This window comes from Bidens hawaiensis, unplaced genomic scaffold, assembly GCF_021521415.1.
Source record: "Bidens hawaiensis isolate Kalapana, Puna unplaced genomic scaffold, B.hawaiensis_p1.1 tig00032723_1, whole genome shotgun sequence".
NCBI lineage: Eukaryota > Viridiplantae > Streptophyta > Magnoliopsida > Asterales > Asteraceae > Bidens > Bidens hawaiensis.
This window is the reverse complement of record NW_027495578.1, coordinates 6632-31277: the sequence shown is the minus strand read 5'-3', so window position 1 is coordinate 31277 and position 24646 is coordinate 6632. Positions and strand designations below refer to the sequence as shown.

At 34.1% G+C, this 24646-nt stretch overlaps 1 pseudogene; it reads left to right on the top strand.

Annotated features, from left to right (window-relative positions):
- The first annotated feature begins 7672 nt into the window (after window positions 1–7672).
- On the top strand, window positions 7673–11228 carry LOC143583922 (ETHYLENE INSENSITIVE 3-like 3 protein pseudogene; annotated as a pseudogene).
- The last annotated feature ends 13418 nt before the right edge of the window (window positions 11229–24646 follow it).

Below are 24646 nucleotides of genomic sequence, written 5' to 3'. Positions count from 1 at the left end.
AATGAAAAATTAAAAAGTAAAAAAAAAATGAAATACAAGTTATTAAAAGCAAAGAATTATTAAAAAGAGAAAATGAAATATAAAATTATTAATATGAAAGAGAATTGTCAAAAGTATTTTAATATGAAAGAGAGGGGGAAAATTTTTGTAATGTTTAATTTGGTGATGACATGTGACACTTAAAAGTTTTATTTATTATATAGTATAGATTTAGTGAGATTAACTTCTAATTTAATGAGATGTTATAACCCGTTTAAGGGTTATCTAGGTTTGGTGAGACACATACCTATTAATTCAGGTCAAATACATTAGAAGCCTCCATTTACAAATAAAACAATCTGGTGGCTTGAGAGATTGTGAGGAACAACCAGAGAACTTTTAAAGGTTTCGTTTATATATATTTAAGATTGCCCGTCTCTCCCTATTTGTATATCTCTTCAATCCATTGCACCAACCACCATCGTCGTGTACCAACCGCCATCGCTAGAAGGCTCGTTTCGCTTCAAGCCCAACTCATTTATAGAACAGAGTTTAAGCTCGAGCTCAACTCATTTCAAACCAGCTTCTAAAGATTGAGCTTGGCTCGTGACTATTTTTTTTGTGTGTGTGTGTGTGAGGGGGGGGGGGGTCTCAACTCATTTATTATTTGCTAATATTCAATTTACAAATGCTATAAATTTTTATATACAATTTTAAGAATAACCTTAAGTGAGTCTAAACTCAACTTGAGCTTGTGTAGTACATTAAGTAAGCCAATGCCTTGCTTGAGCTCGGTTGTGCAGTGTGAAGTTGATGCATAGAAATACAAAAAGATGTAGAACTGAAAATTGTACACAAGGCTTATTAAGGCTTGAAGAGCTTACATGAGCATCCTATACTACTCGAGCTTGGGTTGAATAACTAAAAGAGCTTTATTTGTGGATCAGCTAAAAGTGTTCAACTCGTTTGAACTCAATGATTAAAAGAGCTTTTTTTTGTGGCTTAGCTCGAGCTAAAAAATGGTCAGCCCATTTCAAGTATTTATTTGATCCAATCTCAACTAGCTCGCGAGCGGCTCAGCTCTAGCTCGAAAAAGGTCGGTTTGTTTCAAGATTTTTAATGATCGAAACTTGAGTATCTCGTAGCGGCTCGACCCGAGCTTGAAAAATTCGGCTCGTTTTCAAGCTTTTTATCGATCTGAGCTTAAGTAGCTTGCAAGCGGCTCGACTCGTTTGCACCGCTAGCATTATTATACATCTATTTAAAATACATATTTATGGTTAAACTGGGATCAGCTTGTTGTGGAGACTCTTTAGGAGTTCTAAGCCGAAGTCGCCAGTTGGTACGCCGTACGAGATGACTCAATAGCAAAAAGCCACCGCTAGCACGAAGCCCTTAAGCTCCCAAGTTGTAAACTCCATTTATAGTAACCCCCCGAAGGCCAACTGGTGGTAAAACCCAGATTCCCACAAGATCGAAATAGTGATCACAAAGATATTGGTCTTTATTCATTAAACCACTCATGTCCTCCCTAAAGTGTTAACCTCATTAAATTATCCATATTTTCAAACACTATACCATATGGGAAATAACTACCTAATCATACCGTAGACTGTTATCGTTCTAATAATATCAAAAAATATTAAATAACGACACTCATATTATTCCCTTTTAGGGATAAGATCGGTACCGGCACCAAAAATCCCGTTACCGAAATCACCAATTTTTAATACCGGTATCAAAATATTCGGTTTGGTACTAGTTTTGTACCGTTATCGATACCAATACCGAGTTTGTTCATCACTATTCCCTTTACAAAAACATATTTTATTTTATGAAAACACTTGAAAGTTGAAAGGTTGATCTAGGCAGTTTGTTGGTAACTTCCTAACCACGATAGATGCAGCAGCACTAATCGTTAAGTATTGGTTCTGCTATGTTATATTTATATGAGTTAGAAATTGCTATGTAATGTCCACTTTAATTATCTGCAATATAGGGGCTTGTCAATGTTATATTACTTACCTGAACACACTTGTCAATCTTATATATCATACATATACGCTTTACTCTATATAGGGATTGTAAGGCCCCGTTATCGGTAGCCCTACTTTGACGTTGGATTTACTCATCAACATAGTTCTATTTATCAGAGTTAATAAAAACATACGCGGAATATAAAAACCTTCATAAATCATACATAATAATCCATAACTTGTCTAAATAAACATACTGTTTTAAAACGTAACCAAATAAACGTCTTGGGTCTTCCGATGTCAGCCTCTTATTCAATGCCAGGTGTTCCCTTCAAGCGAGCTGTCTCATCCTACTCACCTGCGTGCATAATAAAAGCCAGCTACGCTGAGCGAGTTCTAGTTAATCATACATCATACAATACATACGTACTTATATGCTTTCGTTTACTTTCATTTTACTTTCACACATTCATTCATACTCTCATATCCTACGTTATAAAGAGCATTGCGCCCTACTTCCTCGAGTATTTATTAGGGCCTGGTTCCCTCCTTCCTCGAGTATTATTAGGGCTCGGTTCCCTCCTTCCTCGAATATTAGTAGGGTTCGGTTCCCTCCTTCCTCGAGTATTGTTAGGGCTCGGTTCCCTCTTCGTAACCATACATCATACCTCGAGTATTATTAGGGCCCGGTTCCCTCTTTGTTACCATACAACCATACCTTTCCTTCTTTTATTAACTTTATCACATTCAAACATATAAGCATACATATACATACATTATACATAGCATTACAACCTGACAGTACATGCAATATCCGAAGATCATTCACGTACCAGCAAGCAATCATTCCTACATTTCACATCATCACATGAGGCATACACTTATCACTTAGGATAAGTGTATTAACAACCATATCGAGTATGCACACAACCCCGAAAACATAACAAGGAAATGGGGCTAGAAACTCACCTGGATCCTGTTGCGCTCGCCGTTTATTGTAATTCCTTTCTTTAACAGGGCTCGGATAACTGTTAAATATATATATCGTTAATTAACCTTTTACTTAAGTTGGTATTTTAGTTAGCCATCAAAATCGTAAGTTGAACTTGTCTTGGTTTAATTTATAACAATGGTTTAGTTTGGTCAAATAGGACATGGGCTTAGCATTTTAGTTGGGTCATTATGTTGTTTAGTATAGCACCTGGGCCCAACTGGGTTTAGGCCCAACCATGCATAGACTGGTCAGCCGAGAACCCTGGCAGAAAACCCATGGTTGACCGAGAACCTTGATTTGACCGAAAACCCATGTTTTCAGCCGAGAACGCCATGGCCGAAAACCACAGGTTGGCCGAAAACCCCTAGCCCAGCTCCTCATTCCACTTTTACGATTTCTACTTTGCTTAGTTATTGATCTAAGGTTCAAATCATGAACTTTTAACCTCCTATCATCATTCACAATCATTGCACCCCCGTCACTATACTATCATCTAGATCTAACCTGTTTTAGGCATAAAGTTTGGACCTTTATACATTTAAAACGTTCTAGGCTAGATCTAGGGTTCCTTTATGAACCGTTTATACCTATGAGTCCATTTCATCCATTTAAATCATCAAGTTTGTATTTTTATGGAACATATATGTCCAATCTACTCTAGGGTCAAGTTTCATGGCAAAACGTTCATAAAAACATAAACTTTAAGGTTAAAGCACAAACCTTTAAGCGTATTTAGGCTTCGGGTTTGCTTGTTTACGAACTAGGATCTTGTATTTATCTTGTATATGAAGATCTATCTATATTCAACTTGATTTCGGTCTCGGGTGCCTCCTTTTTCTCTTGCGGCCGGAAATGGAAGGTTGTGTGTGTGTGTTATGGAGGTGTAGGGAGAATAAGATGGATAAGATGGATGGAAATGGAAAGGATTATGGTTTAAGGGGTATTTATACTTTCTTAAGCCCATGGACCCAAGGCTCATCTTTCCTTTTTGGTCCATGATTAATTTTCATTTAATTAGCCTACTTATCTTTCCCTTTTACCCTCTTACTAATTATTTATTAACTCAAGTAACTTTTCCGTCATAGAAATAAATATAAAATATTATTATTATTATACGAATTTTTGGGATGTTACAAGGATGGAGCTCGAAAAAATGGCTGCGATTTGACAAGCATCGTATCCACCGGTATTCTAATCATATTTATTAATTCTACTTAAAAAATTGGGATGCAAAATTTTAGTTTTTTGTACTTTAACACTTGCTATATTACTCTTTTTTATGTAGGAACAAAAACATGGTCGAAAAAGTAGTTGGGTGAAAATGTTCTTTGATAAGAATCAAAATAATGAGTGTGAAGGGTTTGAGTTTTGTAGAGAACGATTAAAGCAAACATATGTAAGTTATCTTTATCATTCGCGTATAATTATGTTTCAACTTTTAGTTTAGTAATGGTTTCATTGTTCTTCGAATGTCACAAGTAGATGTATTATTATTATTATTATTATTGGGGTATAAATATAGGTATATATTTTTTTATAAGTTTTTAGGTTCACTAATGAGGTATGATTATTAATCATATATTGTTCATTTATTAGTCACTATATATGTTTAATGTCACTCTGCAACTTTCACAAACATGTTCCTGAGGTTAATTTCACTAGACAACTTTATAATACAAGTATTTAGGGCATTATATTCATATTAACAGTTTATTTTATGGATGGAAGCTGTGTTAGAGAAGAATTGGAGCGATGAATGAAACAAATGGAAATAAATGAGCGTCTGGAAAATGAAGAAAAGATGCAAAAATTTTAAGAGTTTGTTAGAAATTTCATTCTCCTTCAAATTAGTAATTATGATTTTGCAATTAGACCTTCCTAAGACTCGCATTATATTGTAAAACTCTTAGTTTAAGTAATCACATTTATGGTTGGTTTGTAAAACATGTTTCAAGTTATTTTAAGTAATCACACTCTTTTAATTTACTACTTTTTTCTTTTCCTTATTTACAATAAAAAAAGCAATAAAATTTTATTATGTTTTTAAAGAGTGTACACATTTTGTATATATTTATAAAAATGTGTAAAAGTTGTAAACAGTTTGTAAAAGTAAATGTTTTTAAAATAAAACTTTTATTTTAGTAGAATAGGCCTTGCGATTCAAAAGGGGATAGCGGCGCAGCTTGTTGCTCGCTTACCCATTATCCAGATGTAGTTCGGTTTGTGTTATATATAAAAGGATCAATAATTCAACTTTTATTATCATCATAAAATTTTGTTATGTTTTTAAAGAGTGTACACTGCATTTTGTATATATTTATAAAAATGTGTAAAAGTTGTAAACAGTTTGTAAAAGTAAATATTTTTTATCATAAAACTTAGATTAGTTGTCATAAGTTTCATTTCCCAAACAACTTTCAATTTTGGTGAAAAACCTTTATTATAACACATTTCGGTCTCATTTTTAAAAGTCCGTACTCACCTCAGTACAATCAAGGTTTAACTCTTTAAGTTAAAGACAGTTCTCTAACATAAACTTGACTAAAATTGTTAGGCTCGTGTTACCTTAAGTTATTGAATAATAGGTTAGAGCTCGTGTTTTACACGGGTGAAAAATATAATAAAAAAATCATTATGTGTAATACGTAAATTCAGTTATTTTGTTATAATTATTTTTATTTATAACTTTCTTAATAAGCTTTTGATATAGTTATTCACTATTAAATTTAAATTACAAATCAAACCTCGGTATTTGACCTATCTCAACTACATGCGTACGCCACAATTTTGTTACATTTTGAAACTATTCGTATAGGTACGAGTTCCAACTATTGTATGCAGATATTATTATATACGTCACCACTTTTAGGTTGTAATATTTCCACGAACATCATGAATCATGATAGAAATACATACAACAAGTTTTATCTTTGATTACATGTTCGTTATTTATTTTTCTATTATTTTAATCTGTGAAATGTAAAAGACTTATTATCGTAAATTTATTAAAAGTACATAAATGAAAAGATTTGCTACTTAAAGTTGAAATTTTATTAATTAATGATGGTGGCATATTTTTAAATCTTATATTAATTATAAACTACCTAAAATTAATTTCCACACACTTAGCTTGTATTATGCACTATAGGAATATAGTTAATTTTTATAAAATATAAAAAAATATTATAGATAAATGTACCATTTGTATCACATAAGTAAAGTAAGGAAAGTAAATACTGAAAGCACCTCTTTTATGTTGGACCCTCAAAATTTTAGGACTATATTATGATTGCATCCTAAGCTTTTCAAGAATATGACAAGGAAAACAAATATAATCTTTACACTTTGAATTATATGCTCTTTATAAATACACTATGCAACTCTAAAAAAATTATTATGTCTTTTGTAAACAATATACAAAAACTTTCTCATCATATTCCAAAGTGTTAAAGCCACTAAGTAAAATAATTTGCTTTTTTTTTGCCTTTTAAATATTTTTAGCCGACCATGTTAGATAATCACTAACAACAAAAACTATATCTAGTAAAATCTCATTTATATGAAAACAATTTATACAGTTAGAGAGTGTGAGACTATGAGATATAAACAAACAACACATTTATCCCGGAGGATAAAAATATTGGTTTTAGTGATACCCTCGATTCTAAATAAGAACTTCATACCAATTATAGTATCAAAATATATTGTCATTATTTTTTATTGGTTTATATCCAATTAAAACTTTAAAACTCTTGTTTCTCTTAACGTGCCAGTCGTTCCGGAAAATAATAACATTGAGTTAGAAAGGAGGATCAGGCATATTTCATATTTTGTTAAAATTAATTACCAGTTATATACAAAAACTAAAATTTATTCTTATAACTTTGTTGTAGCTTGATCTCTTACTATTCTCTCGGGATGATTGCATTGTTTTGCCTCATTATTGGTCTTGATACGTTTAGCGAATGGTGCACATGATACTACCAAAAGCAACTTATTTTGTCTTTTGTATAAAACGTATCAAGACCAATAATGAGGCAAAATATATAACAAAATATATTGTCATTATTTTATATTGGTTTATATCCAATTAAATTTTTTTTAAAACTCTTGTTTCTCTTAACGTGCCAGCCGTTCCGGAAAATAATAACACTGAGTTAGAAAGGAGGATCAGGTATATTTCATATTTTGTTAAAATTAATTACCAGTTACATACAAAAACTAAAATTTTATTCTTATAACTATGTTTTAGCTTGATCTCTTACTATTCTCTCGGGATGATTGCATTGTTTTGTCTCATTATTGGTCTTGATACGTTTAGCGAATGGTGCACATAATACTACCAAAAGCAACTTATTTTGTCTTTTGTATAAAACGTATCAAGACCGATAATGAGACAAAATATATAACAAAATATATTGTCATTATTTTTTATTGGTTTATATCCAATTAAAACTTTTTAAAAACTCTTGTTTTTTTATTGACAAATGAATGAAGACACGACAATGTGGTGGGTAAAACCCGCTCAGTTTAAGGATCGAACTTGCGATTGCCTATTCGTTTAGTCTCCCATCATCACCAAAACTAAAGAGTTGGAACACGAATGAATCAATGTTGGATAAACTCCACCACCAGCTCGTTCGACTTTTTTTTTAAACCTTTGTAGAAGGTAGAAGCAAATGTCATCTTGATTTCTTCATTTTTAGTAAAAAAAAAAAAAAAATTCAAACTTTTTTCATTTATCTTTTGACCTCAAATTGATAGTGGCCCAGATACGATGTACACAACAAAATAGCTGCTACACAAATTCATAAATGGCTCCTCAACTCACATCTTCCATATATTCCTAAATTACCCCTACCCCCTTCTTCTCCACCACCATACTTTCTAGGGTTTCAATAATCAACCAATTTTTCAAGATTTTGCAACTAATTAACACCAGGTATCGATATCTACAATTCCCATGTCTTCAATTTCGTTAATTCGTAGTTTAATTCATTCAATTTAGATTTTAATTGTAAAAAAATTGAAACTTTATTCGATCAATTAGATTCAATTTGAACGAATTGGGGCGTGATTTTTTGCAGAGTTAGGATATTGAAGCTGTTGAGATGAATGAATCAGTTTGATGTGTTTGATTTAACTGTTGTTCGATTCGATTGGAGATTTGAATTTAGGGGAGTTTAGTGCACGCCAAGTGTTTGATGAAATGCATCTGAGAGACTTGTTTTTGTAATTCGTTTCGGTTGAACCAGGTATCGATTTCGGCATAACCCGGGTATTGAATCTAGCTAATCTTTCGATTAAATTGTTAAGTTTAGGTTTTAATTGTAATAAAGATTGAAACTTTGATTAGGTTATTGAAATTAGATTCAATTTTGAACGAGTTGGAGCTTGTTTTTGTGCAGAGTTTAGAGATTCGGGCTTCGGTGATTTGTTAATCAGTTAGACGTATTGGGTATAACTAAGTTGTTGCGTTGATAAAAGATCTGAATTTCAGAAAGTTTAGTGCATGCCAAGTGTGTAATGAAATTGTTATGAGAAACGGAGTTTGGTGATTCGTTTGGATTGAATATTGAATAATCGATACGTCTGAATCGCGATGGAGGATTATATGATTGATACGAACGGGTTGGATAACGGTTCAGACATTGAAGGTGATGATATAAGGTGCGAAAACATAACTGAAAAAGATGTAAGTGATGAAGAAATTGATGCTGAAGAACTTGAAAGACGGATGTGGAAGGATCGGATTAAGCTTAAAAGGATTAAAGAGAAACAAAAGATATTAGCTCAACAAGCTGCAGAAAAGCAAAAGGCGAAACAAACGAGCGATCAAGCACGTAGGAAAAAGATGTCACGGGCTCAAGACGGGATCTTGAAGTACATGTTGAAGCTTATGGAAGTCTGCAAAGCTCGCGGGTTTGTTTACGGGATTATTCCCGAAAAGGGTAAGCCCGTTGGCGGGTCGTCTGATAACTTACGGGCCTGGTGGAAAGAAAAAGTTAAGTTTGACAAAAACGGGCCTGCAGCGATTACTAAATACGACACTGATTGTGTTTCCAAACAAGGTGTCGGGTGTCAAAACGGGAACTCGAATGCTATTCTTCAAGATTTACAAGATGCTACATTGGGCTCGCTTTTATCGTCTTTAATGCAACATTGTGACCCGCCACAACGAAAGTTCCCGTTAGAGAAAGGTACACCGCCGCCGTGGTGGCCCGCAGGAAACGAAGATTGGTGGATTAGATTAGGACTTCCGAAGGGTCAATCACCGCCTTATAAAAAGCCTCATGATCTAAAGAAAATGTGGAAAGTCGGTGTGCTTACTGCGGTTATTAAACATATGTCACCGAACATTGCTAAAATAAGACGGTTGGTCCGCCAGTCAAAGTGTTTACAAGATAAGATGACTGCTAGAGAAAGCTCGATTTGGTTGGGTGTTTTAAGCCGCGAGGAGTCGTTAGTCCGACAATCTAGCGGCGATAACGGTGGCTCGGCGATAACCGAGACTCCATCGGGTGGCGGTCTTGATAAAAACCGACCGTCGGATAGTTACGATAGTGATTATGATGTTGACGGTGTGGAAGACGGGCGGGCCTCGGTTTCATCTAAAGACTGTGAAGCACCGCCGCCGCCGCCGCCACGTGTTGATAAAAAGCCAGCCCGCCCCGTTAAGAAGAGAAAACGAGAAAAGGGAAAGCCACCTCAGCAACCAATGACATCATACGGGCCAAGAGATGAAGTGCCCGATATAAACCAAGTCGGTGTATCGTTGACCGATTTCCCGATTCATGAAAACATACAAGAAAGCCATACATTGATAGGTGTCGGGCCTCCTCTGGTCGAACCCGGACCCGATGTTCAGATACCCACTAACGACATGTTACTGTATCCACCGATTCAAGAACAGATGGAATATCGGTCAAGTGGGGTCCAGCATATGGCTCCATACCATCTTTATACTCCACCGATTGAAAGTCAACAGCCTGTTAACGGGTTCCAGATAGAAAACCCTCATGCAATACCAGGTCAAGAAGGTATGCAAAATCTTGTAAAAGACGGGTTTCATAACGGGCATGATAGACCCGTTGATAATCACTTTGAATTATCGATTAATAGTTTGCCACTAGACTATGGCGGGTTTAATAGTCCGTTTGATCTCGGGATCAATACAATGACTTCACTGGATACAGATTTTGATTATCTTCTTGATGATGACCATGACCTCATGCAGTACTTCGGGGCGTAAATTTTGGTTGATTGTAAGTTTGTTTTACTTTAAATCTTTATAATTTGGAGATGGTAATGTTGACGCGTTTGTTTTATGTGAAAACAAAAAAACGGGTTAAAAGTCACCCAAATTGTATTTTTAGCTGTAAACGAACTGAACTGAACAAGGCCTTATTCATGTTCGTCCGTTAAGATTTTATCGGACAAATGAACGGTTTACGAACAACTAACTGAACGCAATTTTTTGTTCATGTTTGCTCATTAAGGAAGTGAACTTGTTTGTGAACGGTCCATGAACACAAACGAACGAACCGAATGAACACAAACATTTTTTTATTTGATTCGGCTAACCAAGAATGGTTAATGTTGACGGCTCGGTCCGGCTTTTGGGTTGGTGTTCTGTTTTAAAAAAAAATCATATTCATATGTTAATTTTACACTCAAATTATTAATTTTTTTTGTTTTTGTTTTATAGTTATTAATTTTGCTTAAAAATCTTTAATGAACAGACAAACATTAACGGACATAAAACGATGTAAAACTGACACATTATTGAACGTTCACGATCACAAATGAACGAACATGGCATCTGCTCGTGTTCGTTCATTTAGTTAATCGAACGAAATTCCTTGTCCATGTTCGTTCATTTATTCTACGGACGATCATAAACAAACTTTTCGCCAAACAGTCAGCCGAACGTTTAGTTCGTTATAAGCCCAAATTTTTATTTCATAAACTATTTGTTTATACTTAATACAACAATTGGATTACTTTTGAAATAATTTGGTTCATATGACATGACCACTCATCACTTGCAATAAAGATTCAATCTTTAGTGCCAAAAGTATTCACTATTGTACAAAAGTAACTGTTTTGACAAGGTAGTTATGTTTTGTTGGATGCAGGTATGTGGAATAATGCAAAGATAACAACCATGGCATTGTTTAAAGCTGATCTTTATGATAAAAAAAGAATGTAAAGTGATGATCTTGAATGGTTGGTTTGTAAAATGATCGTGTTTCTTGGAAGATTAATCTTCTTTTTTTGTTACTTTTTGTGATTCTTTTTTAACAAAAAAAATCCTTTGGAATTTGGTTATGTTACATCTTTTGAGATTTTTGTTGGGGAGCTTTAAGTTCAAATTTTCGGTTAACTTTTAGAGATTGCAATGTCAGGGTATTGGTCAGGTACCAATTAGCTTATTAGTTGTCGGGTGTTGGGTATATTCGTTAGTTTGTTAAAAGTTACAAGTTGGATTTTCCAAGTACATTGTCGTACTATTATGACTTTTAGGGGCGAGCATAAACTGGGTAAGATACGCGAGACCTGAATTGACTAGACCCAGTTGTACTACAGTAGGGTTGGTTAATCGGGGGTATCAGGTATGGCGGGTAAGGCCTGCTTGCTTCTACAAGGGTGAGAATAAACCAGATAAGACCTGCGAGACCAGAACCGATCATACCTGGTAATTTACAATAGAATCGGTTTTTGGGTCTTGAAAATACCATTAGTTGGGTTCATGTCCAGGTCTAGGTCGGGTATTGCAAGTAAACCCGTTTGGCCGTTTGCTCACTCGTAAATTTTATATTTATATAAATTAAAGAATTATTGGATAAGTACATTCCTTTATTATCCTTATTGAAAATGTAAAATAAAAAATAAGAGAATGTTTATGAGCATAGTTCGGGTAATTGGACATGTCATTATATCAATCAATCAATCATACCCAGTGAAATCCCACCAACATCAAAGTTATAAGTAGGGTCTGGGGAGGGTGAGATGTAGGCACACCGTACCTCTATCCATATGGATAAAGAGATGGTTTCCAAAGAGACCCTCAGCTCTAGAATACATATGTCTGGGGCAATACATGAAAATCAATGTCCAACAGTAAATAATAATAATAATAATAATAATAATAATAATAGTAGTAATTGGACATGTATGTTTTGGAATATCGGGTTGGGTATATTCTAGTAATATATGCGGAGGATTCTTTAAAGCCATCTCATACCTATACATCATGGGCGTGCTTAGGATTTTTTTTGAAAACAACTTATGGACTTAGTTGATCTTTTCAAAAGTCAATAAGTTATTTTTTGTTTTTTTGATAATTACAACAGTCCTTATTTTAGTTTTTTTTATGAAGTTAAAAAAACTGTTTTCTAAAAACCATAAATCCTGGATAGTATAACTTATATTTCAAATTACATGGATAGTGCTCTTCATATCCAAATATGATATTTAGTTGATGTATGTAGCACGATCCTAGTCCGAAACAATACGAATTAAGCGTGGAACAATGTGGATTGAACTCGCTATAAAGACTAACTTCGCGGATATATGTTTTAGCATTTAATATCACTCAAGAGCATTTCAACATGTTTGGATGCATAACCAGAATTTGAACCTAAACATGCCTTTTTAACTTTATATATCTTAGATCAAAAGGAATGGTACATGTGCCGACGACAACTATGTACTATCTCGAGAAAACTGGATCCAAGAAACTAACCGGGCACAATTCGGATAAGTAGTAGCTAACAATCGTAAGTTAGCTAAGTCGCATTAAATGCATTACATGACAGTGTCTGAGTAAGCCTTGTATTATAAAGTGTACAATGTTATATCCTAATAGATTATCCTATTCAACGGTTATAAGGCGCCATTTCTAGAGATTTCGTCTGACAACAATCTTGCGCATTAAATGGTTAACTAGACTTTCCGGGCATGCAACCATGTGTCCTGAGTCCTGACCTCATTCCTTACTTTCGACTTTTGTTTTGGTATTACTTCATCCGGTTCAACAAGCCGGATTGGGCTTTGTTTCCGGACTTTCCTTATAACAACCGACCTAGATTGGGTCGATTATTTTGGGCCTTTTTTGGGACTTTCGGACCCGGGCTCTCTGCCCAATTTCATCTAGGCCTAGGCCTAGCTTAGTACCTTACCTCATCACATGTAATTATGAATTAAATCATATAATGGATTTTAAATAAACATTAAACACAAAGACATAGACATACACTATCATATGTTAAATTGTTATGGTCTACGGCCCATAATAACAAATGTTAACCCAAATAAAACATATGTAAATTGGTTAATAATGTTTTTAACAACTGAACATCATCTCCATGTAGGGGTGTTAAATGGGTCGCGTCCGTGAGTTGGCGGGTCCCACCCGAAAAGTACCTAAAAGTTCGACTCGGACCCGGAAATTGTGTTAAACACGTTAACCCAATCACGACCCACATATTTGCATGTTAATACGAATACGACTTATTTGCACCAAATTTTTTTTATTTTCAACTTTTTTCATATATTACAACAGGTTTAGTTTTACATATTTATAATAATAAAACAAACTTATATAAAAGAAATATAATTTTAATTATAAAATCCTATGCTATTTTCCCTTTTGAATTTTAATATGAGATATATACTAAACCCAATTAATTTATTGCATAAACACAGTTAAAAGTTAAATAAACAAATGGATTAAACATGGCAATCTGTGAAATTGTCAAATTAATTTGAACCCGACCCATTTAGCTAAACGGGTTTGCAAGCAATGGAGTTTTCGACTTTAAAATCATTAGTAGGATAATTAATAGAATCAACATGTTTGACCACAAAGTTTCAAAAGTAGATACGACTATTTTAGTCTACGGTTTCTCAATCATTGACTTTTGAACCAATAAACAAGTGTTACGTTAGTGGAGCCACTGTCTTAGCCGGTGCTTAATGGGCACTGATATTTTTAAAAAGTATATGAGAACCATTATTTAACCAATACAAATACAAATTCACACGTTTCAAACACGACTAACTTAGCCTATAACTTTAGCTTACTATTTTCCCTCTTAGCCAGCTCTAACTCGACTCACAAGCAAAAATTTGGCCGTCTTCTTTTCTTCCTTTTAGCCGCTAAAATTAATTATTTTACCTACACAGTTAAATACTTAGCAGGCTTCTATTTTTAATAATTTTAGCCGTCATATTTTATTGTTTTAGCTGTGTAGATTTAGCCCCTAAAATAAAATAGTTTTACATACCCAATTTAATACTCAGCGGCATCAATTTTTCCTCTCTTTTAGCTATTTTTTTTTCTTTTAGCTGACATGTTTTAGCTAGAGGTGCACAAATCGGTTTTTTTAAAAAAACCGGTTCGGTTATTAACCGGACCGTTTTTTGGCCCGGAAAAAACCGGTTCGGTTAATAACCGGACCGGTTATTAACCGGTTTTTGTATATGAAAACCCTAACCGGTCTAACCGGTTAGGACCGGTTTAGAAACCGGTTAGAACCGGTTAATAAACCGGTTTTTTTATTAACCGGTTTTCTAATAACCGGTCTAACCGGTTAACCGGTTTTTTTTTTTTTTTTTTGGGTTTAGGGTTTAAGGTTTAGGGTTTAGTTTGGAAGACCGAAGCCATTCTTTGCTTTCGTTGTTAGGGTTCTTTGCTTGGAAGATTAAAAACACATAACTTTCATTTATAGCTTTTACATAAAAAATACAAACATTAAATCGTTATCGCATATTCGTAACTCAAAAATACAAACATTAAATAATGCTTAGACACGATTACATTAACAACTTGCTGTTTCTTTAACTAATTTTCTTCGCTACCCGATCCCGAGCTATTCCTTAGGTAATCGTCGTACGCGGCTTCTTCATCGGTCATTGGTTGAGTGTGTCCTTGATTGACCTCGTCTTCATACAAGGCCGCCTCATAGTCCATTTCCCCCTCGAGTGAGCGTTGATGTTGTGCCCTATCTAAAGAGTTCAAGTAATCCTTGTAGCAAATCGACATCTCTACAGCTGGTGGAGTGAGTCGAGTCCTCCTAATCGATATAACCCTGCCAGAAACAGAAAAAGCAGACTCCGAAGCTACCGTGGAAGCTTGGACCGTTAGTAAATCTTTGGCCATGGCGGCGAGGATCGAAAACTCATCCTCCTTACCTCTCCACCAAGCCAGCAAATCAAGACTTCTAAATTCATCCGGAGTCATGTGTTTCACAAAGTTGGTACCACCATACCTTCCAAGTTCACTGCTTGGGGTGTTTACCTTTTGACGTTTACCGGCGTCTTCCCAAATCATGTAGTACATCCCCATTTCAAGGTCGGTTTGGGATTGGGATTGGGCAACAGCTCTTAACGAGTCATGAATTTGGGAAGACGACCTGTATTTTGTAAGGTAAACATCATACATGTTTGACAAGGTGGTGTTGAAAGCATTCTTTAAAGTTTGGTTATAATAGGGGTTTTGATCGTCGTTTAACTCTAGCTCATCACAAATTTTTTCTATTAAAGCTTCAACACCACCAACACTGATGCAAGGGTTTAATGCAGCAGCACATGTCAAAACAGCGGGTAGTTGTTGAAAATATTTTCTAAATTTTTCTTTCATTTTTTCACCCATATCAAAATAAGGTGCACCCCTACAATGAAGTTCACTCAACTTTGTGCACATGACAGCAATTTTTGGTAAAGCAATGGGGCTTGTTGGATAGTAAACCCCGGATAAACTAGTTGTGCAAGATTTAAAAATTTGAAGGACCTCCGTAACGATCTCAATCAATAACCAGTTTCTAGGATCGTACGGTGCACATTTACCCCTATTTGACAAAATTTGATGAAACACAATTAATGATTCTTTTTGTTGGATGGCTTTCTCAAACATATCACAAGTCGAGTTCCATCTTGTTGGACAATCCCAATTTGGCCCCAACCATTGACAATTAGCTTCTACACAAAATTTTTTGTATCTTGAAAATGTTGTATTGTTGCTAAAAACATCTCGTAACATTCTTTTAAAATTGTTTCTTTGCGTTTCGATCACGTTTAACCCATCTTGCACGGCCAAGTTGATAATATGTGCAATGCATCGGCTATGAAAAAACGCTCCATCACAAATAGGTTTATACTTTAATTTTAAATGGCCAACCGCAGCCGTATTGTTGGACGCGTTATCAAACGAAATTGAAAAGATTTTATGTTCAATCTTGTATTGTCGAATGACTTTATCCAAGAGTTTAAAAATATTTCTACCCGTGTGCGGGTAATCAAACAATTGAAACGCAACGGTTCGTTTCATCATTTGCCACGACTCGGGGTCAACCCAGTGAGACGTCACACAAATGTATGAGTCGGGCGAACCATTAGGTACCGACCACACATCCGTTGTTAAGTTTACACCAGTTTGTAAGTTTGAAAAGTATGAAATTAGTTCGGATTTAGCGTTTTTCCATGATTTAAGACAATCTCTTCTAAGGGTCGAACGACTTACGTGTTGGTAGCGTGGTTGAACATACTTTTGCATCATCTCCGTGAATTGAGGGTTGTCGAAGTGGTTGAAAGGAAGTGTTTGTTGAATCACAAAGTTTGAAAACTGTTGATGTACCGCTTCAAGGTCGTACGTAAACACCGTTCCTTGATTCGTCATCTCCGGCTGCGAACTACTTCCCGATTCGTCCTTCAAGGCCTTGCAAAAGGGCCTTTGTACATGCGCTTTTAAAGTGGAGTTTGCATATTTGCCATAAAACTTCAAACAATGTTTGCATCGAGCTTTTTGGCTACCGTTAGACATTTCGCATAGGTCGAAATGTTGCCAAACATCATGGTTTCGTTTCGTGGGGATGACTCAAACGACCGTTTCTCCCGTGTTCGAGGCACCCATGTTGACGGATGAAGCAGCACTTTGGGAGGCCATGATAATCGACTACGAAATAAGAGCGTATGGAGTGGTAATGTGGTATAATTGAGCGTGAGATAACAAAATAATCGCGTATGAAATAAACGTTTAGAGCGTTTGGAGTTGTATAATCGAGTGTGATCTAACCAATACCCAACCTAAGCTATATATAGATGTTTGTGGGGGTAAAATGGGGAAAAAAAATGGTCAAAAAATAAAAAAAAACGGCTATATGGCCGTAACTCAACGGGAAAAAACCGGTTTTTAACCGGATAACCGGTTTTTTTATAACGGTCAAAAACCGGTTTATAAAAAAACCGGTTAACCGGTTTTTTTAATAACCGGTTATTAAAAAAAACCGGTTTTTTTATAACCGTTTATTAAAAAATACCGGTTTTTTTTATAACCGGTTATAAAACCGGTTTTGGCTCCAAATTGTGTAACCGATATACAAACCGCCGGTTTGTAAACCGGTCAAACCGGTTTACAAAAAACCGGTTTTCTTAAAAACCGGTTTCCGGTTTAAACCGGCAAACCGGTTCGATGACCGGTTTTTTTGACCACCTCTAGTTTTAGCTGCCAAAATTAAATACTTTTATCGACTCATTAAATACTTAGTCGACTTTCATGTTTTTCTCTTACCAAAAAAGAAGACGGCTTAAACATTCCGGCTAAGAGAAATTTTTGTATATTTTGCTGACACGTGTTAAACACGGCTAAAACATGCGCCTAAGAGAAAAAAGAAGACGTCTGAGAGAGAAAAATGGAAGCCGACTGAGAGAAAAAAAGAAGACTGACAAGAGAGAAAAATAATAAGACAACTAAATATTTAATTGTGTAGGTAAAAACATTTAATTTTGGGGACTAAATTTATGCGGCTAAAACAATAAAAGACAATGACTAACATTTTAAAAATGGAAGCCATAGTAACTAACTCTGTAGATAAAGTTTTTAATTTTAACAACTAAATTTACGCTTCTAAAAGGAAGAAAAATAGACAGTTAAGTGAAGTTTTAGTCTGCGAGCCGAGTTGGACCACTCTAAGAATGAAAATAATGAGTCGGCTAAGTGATAAACACATATCACGAAGTCGAGGTCGGGGATTGAAGGCAAGCTCATCCCATTTCACTCTCAGTTACACACACAACCTCGTAAGGTGTGCCCCAAACCCCTTGCAACGTCTCGACGTAGCTTCGAGTCTCAAAGTACGTGCCAGATAGTAAGAGTCCTGACGAAGCCCCGACACACGACCTGTAGTAGGAATATTGCACGATCAATCTTAAGAAAATACCCACGATAAGGTAGAAAATATGCGTAAGTTATTTCAATATATAGCTGAGAACCTAGTCGGGATATAGTCTAGACCTTGAAGAGTTTTCAGTTATATTTTAGTCTTTCTAAAAGTTTCATAAACCTTTCTTTATAGCTAAGAAACGTAAAATTTTATATACAAAAGGTGAAAATCAAATTAACATTTATTTTTGAAGAAGAAACATAAAAACATTTACAAACTGACGTCTCATGAAGAAACTTAACATATGGTTGATGAAATAAACTGTAAAACTATAGGTCTAAATGCTTTACTCAAATGACGAGTCAAGGTTTACAACTATAAATTAGACTGAAGGTTTAAAGCTAGATTCTTTGGATCTAGATATTTATACAAAGTTATTCTCATACTATAGGTCTGAGGTAACTCACAAACATAAATAAGTGGAAAGTAATGATTATAACAATACGCTCAAAATTTTACAACTCTTTAAATGAGTTATATAAACAAAGTTGACATGGGATTATAGATCCCGAAAACTGTATGAACAAAGGTAATCGCTAGCCCTCAGACTATTGTATACGTTGGTTAGGATCTTTACATATGAGGCAGTCGGTGGGCACACCGCACCACGCTTGATCATTGTCCCTGCCACGTTGGGCCGGGTCTAAGTAATACCCGTTAGGGAATGGTCATGTGTATGTTGGTAGTTGATAAGTACTAGAATGTTACGGTGTTCGCTGAACGGTTTCGAGTTTAGCTTAAATTTATAATAGAATTGCATAAACTATTTAACTTAATTATTTCCTTTTCCATGACGGGTTGGGTAATAAGATACCCTAGGGAATAACGAAGTATATAAATATTGTTTTGGAGTCAACGTGTTTACCAGCATATCACATATTTTTCCCCCAAATTTTAGGAAAACAAGTTAAGCTGTGTAGTAACAGAGAATTAGAGTCATTTATGGAATTAGATATTCTCTATATAAATATTGCTCTGTTTTATAATGGTTGTAATAAGTGAAATATTTTGTAAACCAAACACTCTGGTAATTAATGTCCGAGAAATTTCAGAATAAATAAATATTTTATTTTAAAACGAAGTCTTACTTTAAAACAACACGCAACTATGATATATTTACAATACAGATACTCACCGTTGGTCACACGCCTAGACTTAGAGGAAGGTGTGAAAAGAAGACTGTTAAAAGGAAAAAAATAGAAGCTAACTAAGTATTTAATTGTGTATGTAAAAGCATATAATTTTTAGGCTAAATTTATGCGGCTAAAACAATAAAAGAACACTAAGATTTTAAAAAATGGAAGTTGTAGTATTTAACTAGGTAGGTAAAGTATTTAATTTTAGTGGCTAAATTTACGGGACTAAATAGAATAAAAGAAGACAACTAAATGAAGTTGTAGTCTGCGAGCTGAGTTGGAGCACTCTAAGAGGGATAAAATTATGAGCCGGGTAAGTGATAAACATAGATCCCGAAGCCGGTTAAGTGTTAAGGATGCCGGCTAAACACTAGAGTTATAGCCTGTAGGTTAAGTTTAGCCGTGTTTGACACGTGTCGAAATTATATTACTTAAAAGTGGGTCCCATTTACTTTTTACAAAATTTAATGACCATAAAATGATGACTAAGACTAAGCTGTCTTAGCCAGCTTCCTTGACATGACGCTTATTTATTGAACCAAAGGTCTATGATTGAGTGGATATAGACTAAAATAGCCATATCTATTCTGGAACATTAAACATGGCTAGTGATTTTCTTTCCATTACAAATTATGCATGGTTTGAAGTCGGTTTTTGTTGTTATCTGACCGTGCAATGAGTTGAGGTTAACGACAGAAGTGACAGACACATCAATGGTAGTAGGTGAGGTGTTGTTAGTCGGTTGGTGATGGTCACGTACACATTGTTTTTATCTATATTTTTTGTAAAAAAGGCACACATGATTTTAATGAGTTTATAACCTCGTATGTTTTTTTTATCTACTGAACGTACGAAAATATTAGAATTACTAGCTTTAGAAACCGTGTATTACAAGGAATTAAGTTAATGTATAAATTATAATGAATAATTCAATACAAATTAAGGGGGTGTTTGGGATTCCTTATTTTTACCTCCTTATAACTTATCAACTTTTGTAAGTTAAAATGGTGTTTGAGTAATGTGATTTTTTTAAGTTTTTAAAGAAGGAAAAAGGAGTTTTGATAAGTTAGAAAAGTGTAACTTATCAAAAACTCCTTGTTTTAGTCAAAAGGAGGTGTAAATAAGGAATCCCAAACATGGCCTAAGTCTCTTTATATTATATAAAAAATGTATTACAAATATAATCGATCGCTTTATATCGTCAAATGTGATTGAATTTTAAATCGAGAATGAGTTGTTCTACCATCGGTATCTTTAATTTCTTCTTTAAAATCTAAATGTCTCATTGTTTTAAATGTTGATTCTAGTGGCATTGCTTCATTATTGTTCTTTCACAAAAACGTTTTTCACTCCATACCTTAAACACTAAACCCATAAAAAACACACACCAGATTTTCCCTTTTAAACAACTTTCATGATGTCCAATTATAAACACACTGTTGTTCAACTGTCATAATAGTCTTATACTAAATATAAAAAATGAAAAATTTGTCTATGATTTTTAAGACTTATTATACATTTAATATTGATAAAAAAATTTATAAAAAAATTATATTTTTCTTTAATATGAAGATGTCTTAAAAATAAAATGTTAGTATACTCTTTAAACACAAACTCTTTTATATACATTTAAATTTTAAAGAGAATATCTTTATGACACCTAATTATTATATTAATATTTGTTTATATTAATTATGTTTACAATATAATTTATGACATTAATAATTCAATCAATGGGGGCTGACCAATTAATAGGTATGTTGAATTTATAATCAATATTATATTTAGAACCATGATATTTTTCCATCAATAGAAGAAAAGTGATTTGGGTGAGAATTTGATAGTGAGAATTAATTTCGTAATGCCATGTGTCCAGAATTATTTTCTTTTATTAGTATAGGTAGAGGTAGATTATTAGTTTCTAGCATGACATAATTAAATACAATTAAATAAAATTTTATATATATTAGGGATTTAGGATTCTTAGTTGATTATATCATTAGAACATGGGTAAGAATAAAAACTTAATATGTTGAATCATAAACATAACTTATACATATATTTAATTTGTGAGAAAAACGGTCTTAGATGAGGATGATGAGGTCATAGTGATTCTCGTTATGATGCTTTTGAGTTATGAAGCTAGGATTGAGATTTGAGAGAGATCTTGATTAATGTTTATAAGTTTAATATATTACGTACGATGATTCATTTTTATGACCAATTATAAACTTATAACTGAACTCATTATATCCGGAAACCATAAAGCTCCTTTAACATATTACAATTACTTCCATCAAGCGAATATATGGGGAGTTTTGCATATTTTCAAAATACAAATATGTCTTGATGAAGGGTTGGTTTAAATTATTCTTATTTTGTTTTTTGTTTGAATTATTGTAGTCTATTTATACAGGAAATAGATAAGATCTAAAAGAAAAGGAATATTAACGTACAATTTATTGCAAATAACCAATATAAATGAAAATCACATTTGTTATATATTAGCGCGTCGCAAAAAGACCATGTTAGGGAGTAACATAAATACATCATTATCATTATCGTACTCAATATATCCCAAAGCTATGGTAGAGTTTAAGGGGGTAAGATGTAGACAACCTTACCTCTACCCTATAGGGATAGAGAGGCTGCTCTGGTGAGACCCCCGGCTCGATAGTAGTTTTGCATCAAGCCGTGGACATAGGGTACATACACTCAACCATCGGGACACCGGCCAATTGGTGCATCTACCTTTGTCTTTCGGCTATCAACGCCACCACATGATGCTTGACTAACCTTCCGCTACTTTTAACGTTATTTTCACGAGATTAGTAAAATAACGTCAAAATTAGTGCAATTTCAATAAAAACCAGCTATGAACATCTGTTCTAGAAGTAAATATGACAAAGTTAAGGGTAACATGTTAAGAATCGTATAAAACATTTGTATGTTACGCATTGATAATTTGATGTGATAGAAGAGTAGAAGGGTATGCAATCGTTTTCTATATCACACTTGGAAGTATATGTAGTCTTCTTAGTTCTTAATATATTCTTGGTTTCGAAATAAATGTCCCTTTTTAAGAAAATTAAAATTAATGTATATGACCATGTTAAAAACCAGTTTTAGATAACAAAAACAAATTATGATATAACAGAAAACATAGTTCACTAAATTTATCAGAAAAAAATGTACATACTACAGTTGTTCTTTTATGTTTTTTCATCTGTTTGGAAACTCTCGATTATATCTTCACGAGTAACATCGACAAGTTTATCTTTCTCTACGACACATATTACGAAATGTTAATTATCAATAATACGATTGTGCAAATTTTTACGTATTTTATTATCAAAAAACACCTCTTAGCATATGTTGTAATAGGCAAAACCAATGCTAGCTTTCATAACCGATAACCATATGATAAGATTTAAGTTTCCTTGTCTCCACTATCACATTAGCAAGGTTGGCGATGCATTTAAGCTGCCATATTAAGTCATCCAGACTCAAAGCCACATGTGTTTAAGCAAATTCAATGTTATCCTCGTTAAAATCATCATTAAAATCTTGAATCAACACAATATCCACAATACTGTTAAATCAAGCTTAAAATAATGCCGATTGATGATTTTGTTCATTTGTATCCGTGTCTCTTGTCCATTCTATTATTTCATCGATTTCATTCTCCCTCTATTCCATTGCCCCTACCAAATAGACGTTAAGAGAATTTCTTAAAATCCATATATACTCGGTTAAGGTACGAATAACTGTATTTTAGTGATATGAATTGTTTGGCCTTCAATCGAGTATTGTTATATGTTTTGAGAGGTAAAGATTGTCTCGCTTGTTTCGTATGTTTTTGCCATTTTTTTGTATTGATGAATGACGGTTATGTGTGACCTGTCTGTTGAGGTGTATTGTTGATCATAGAAAATTATACATAAAGAGAAATATCATCTCTCTATTGTTTTAATGTCTGTATGTCGTATATCTGTATGTGTTATTGTATGTCAAGAGGCGTATGAATCAATCACTAGAAAGAGAATATCATCTCGACTACGATATTAAGCATCCATATAAAACCAAATGTTATTGTTAGGATTAAACGCACACACGAAACTGAACATACACACGAAAGCAGTAAACGAACACGAGGATTTAACGAGGTTCGGTCTAAACTGATCTACGTCCACGGCCAAAATCGTCATATTTTATTGTTTTAGCTGTGTAGATTTAGCCCCTAAAATAAAATAGTTTTACATACCCAATTTAATACTCAGCGGCATCAATTTTTCCTCTCTTTTAGCTATTTTTTTTTCTTTTAGCTGACATGTTTTAGCTGCCAAAATTAAATACTTTTATCGACTCATTAAATACTTAGTCGACTTTCATGTTTTTCTCTTACCAAAAAAGAAGACGGCTTAAACATTCCGGCTAAGAGAAATTTTTGTATATTTTGCTGACACGTGTTAAACACGGCTAAAACATGCGCCTAAGAGAAAAAAGAAGACGTATGAGAGAGAAAAATGGAAGCCGACTGAGAGAAAAAAAGAAGACTGACAAGAGAGAAAAATAATAAGACAACTAAATATTTAATTGTGTAGGTAAAAACATTTAATTTTGGGGACTAAATTTATGCGGCTAAAACAATAAAAGACAATGACTAACATTTTAAAAATGGAAGCCATAGTAACTAACTCTGTAGATAAAGTTTTTAATTTTAACAACTAAATTTACGCTTCTAAAAGGAAGAAAAATAGACAGTTAAGTGAAGTTTTAGTCTGCGAGCCGAGTTGGACCACTCTAAGAATGAAAATAATGAGTCGGCTAAGTGATAAACACATATCACGAAGTCGAGGTCGGGGATTGAAGGCAAGCTCATCCCATTTCACTCTCAGTTACACACACAACCTCGTAAGGTGTGCCCCAAACCCCTTGCAACGTCTCGACGTAGCTTCGAGTCTCAAAGTACGTGCCAGATAGTAAGAGTCCTGACGAAGCCCCGACACACGACCTGTAGTAGGAATTTTGCACGATCAATCTTAAGAAAATACCCACGATAAGGTAGAAAATATGCGTAAGTTATTTCAATATATAGCTGAGAACCTAGTCGGGATATAGTCTAGACCTTGAAGAGTTTTCAGTTATATTTTAGTCTTTCTAAAAGTTTCATAAACCTTTCTTTATAGCTAAGAAACGTAAAATTTTATATACAAAAGGTGAAAATCAAATTAACATTTATTTTTGAAGAAGAAACATAAAAACATTTACAAACTGACGTCTCATGAAGAAACTTAACATATGGTTGATGAAATAAACTGTAAAACTATAGGTCTA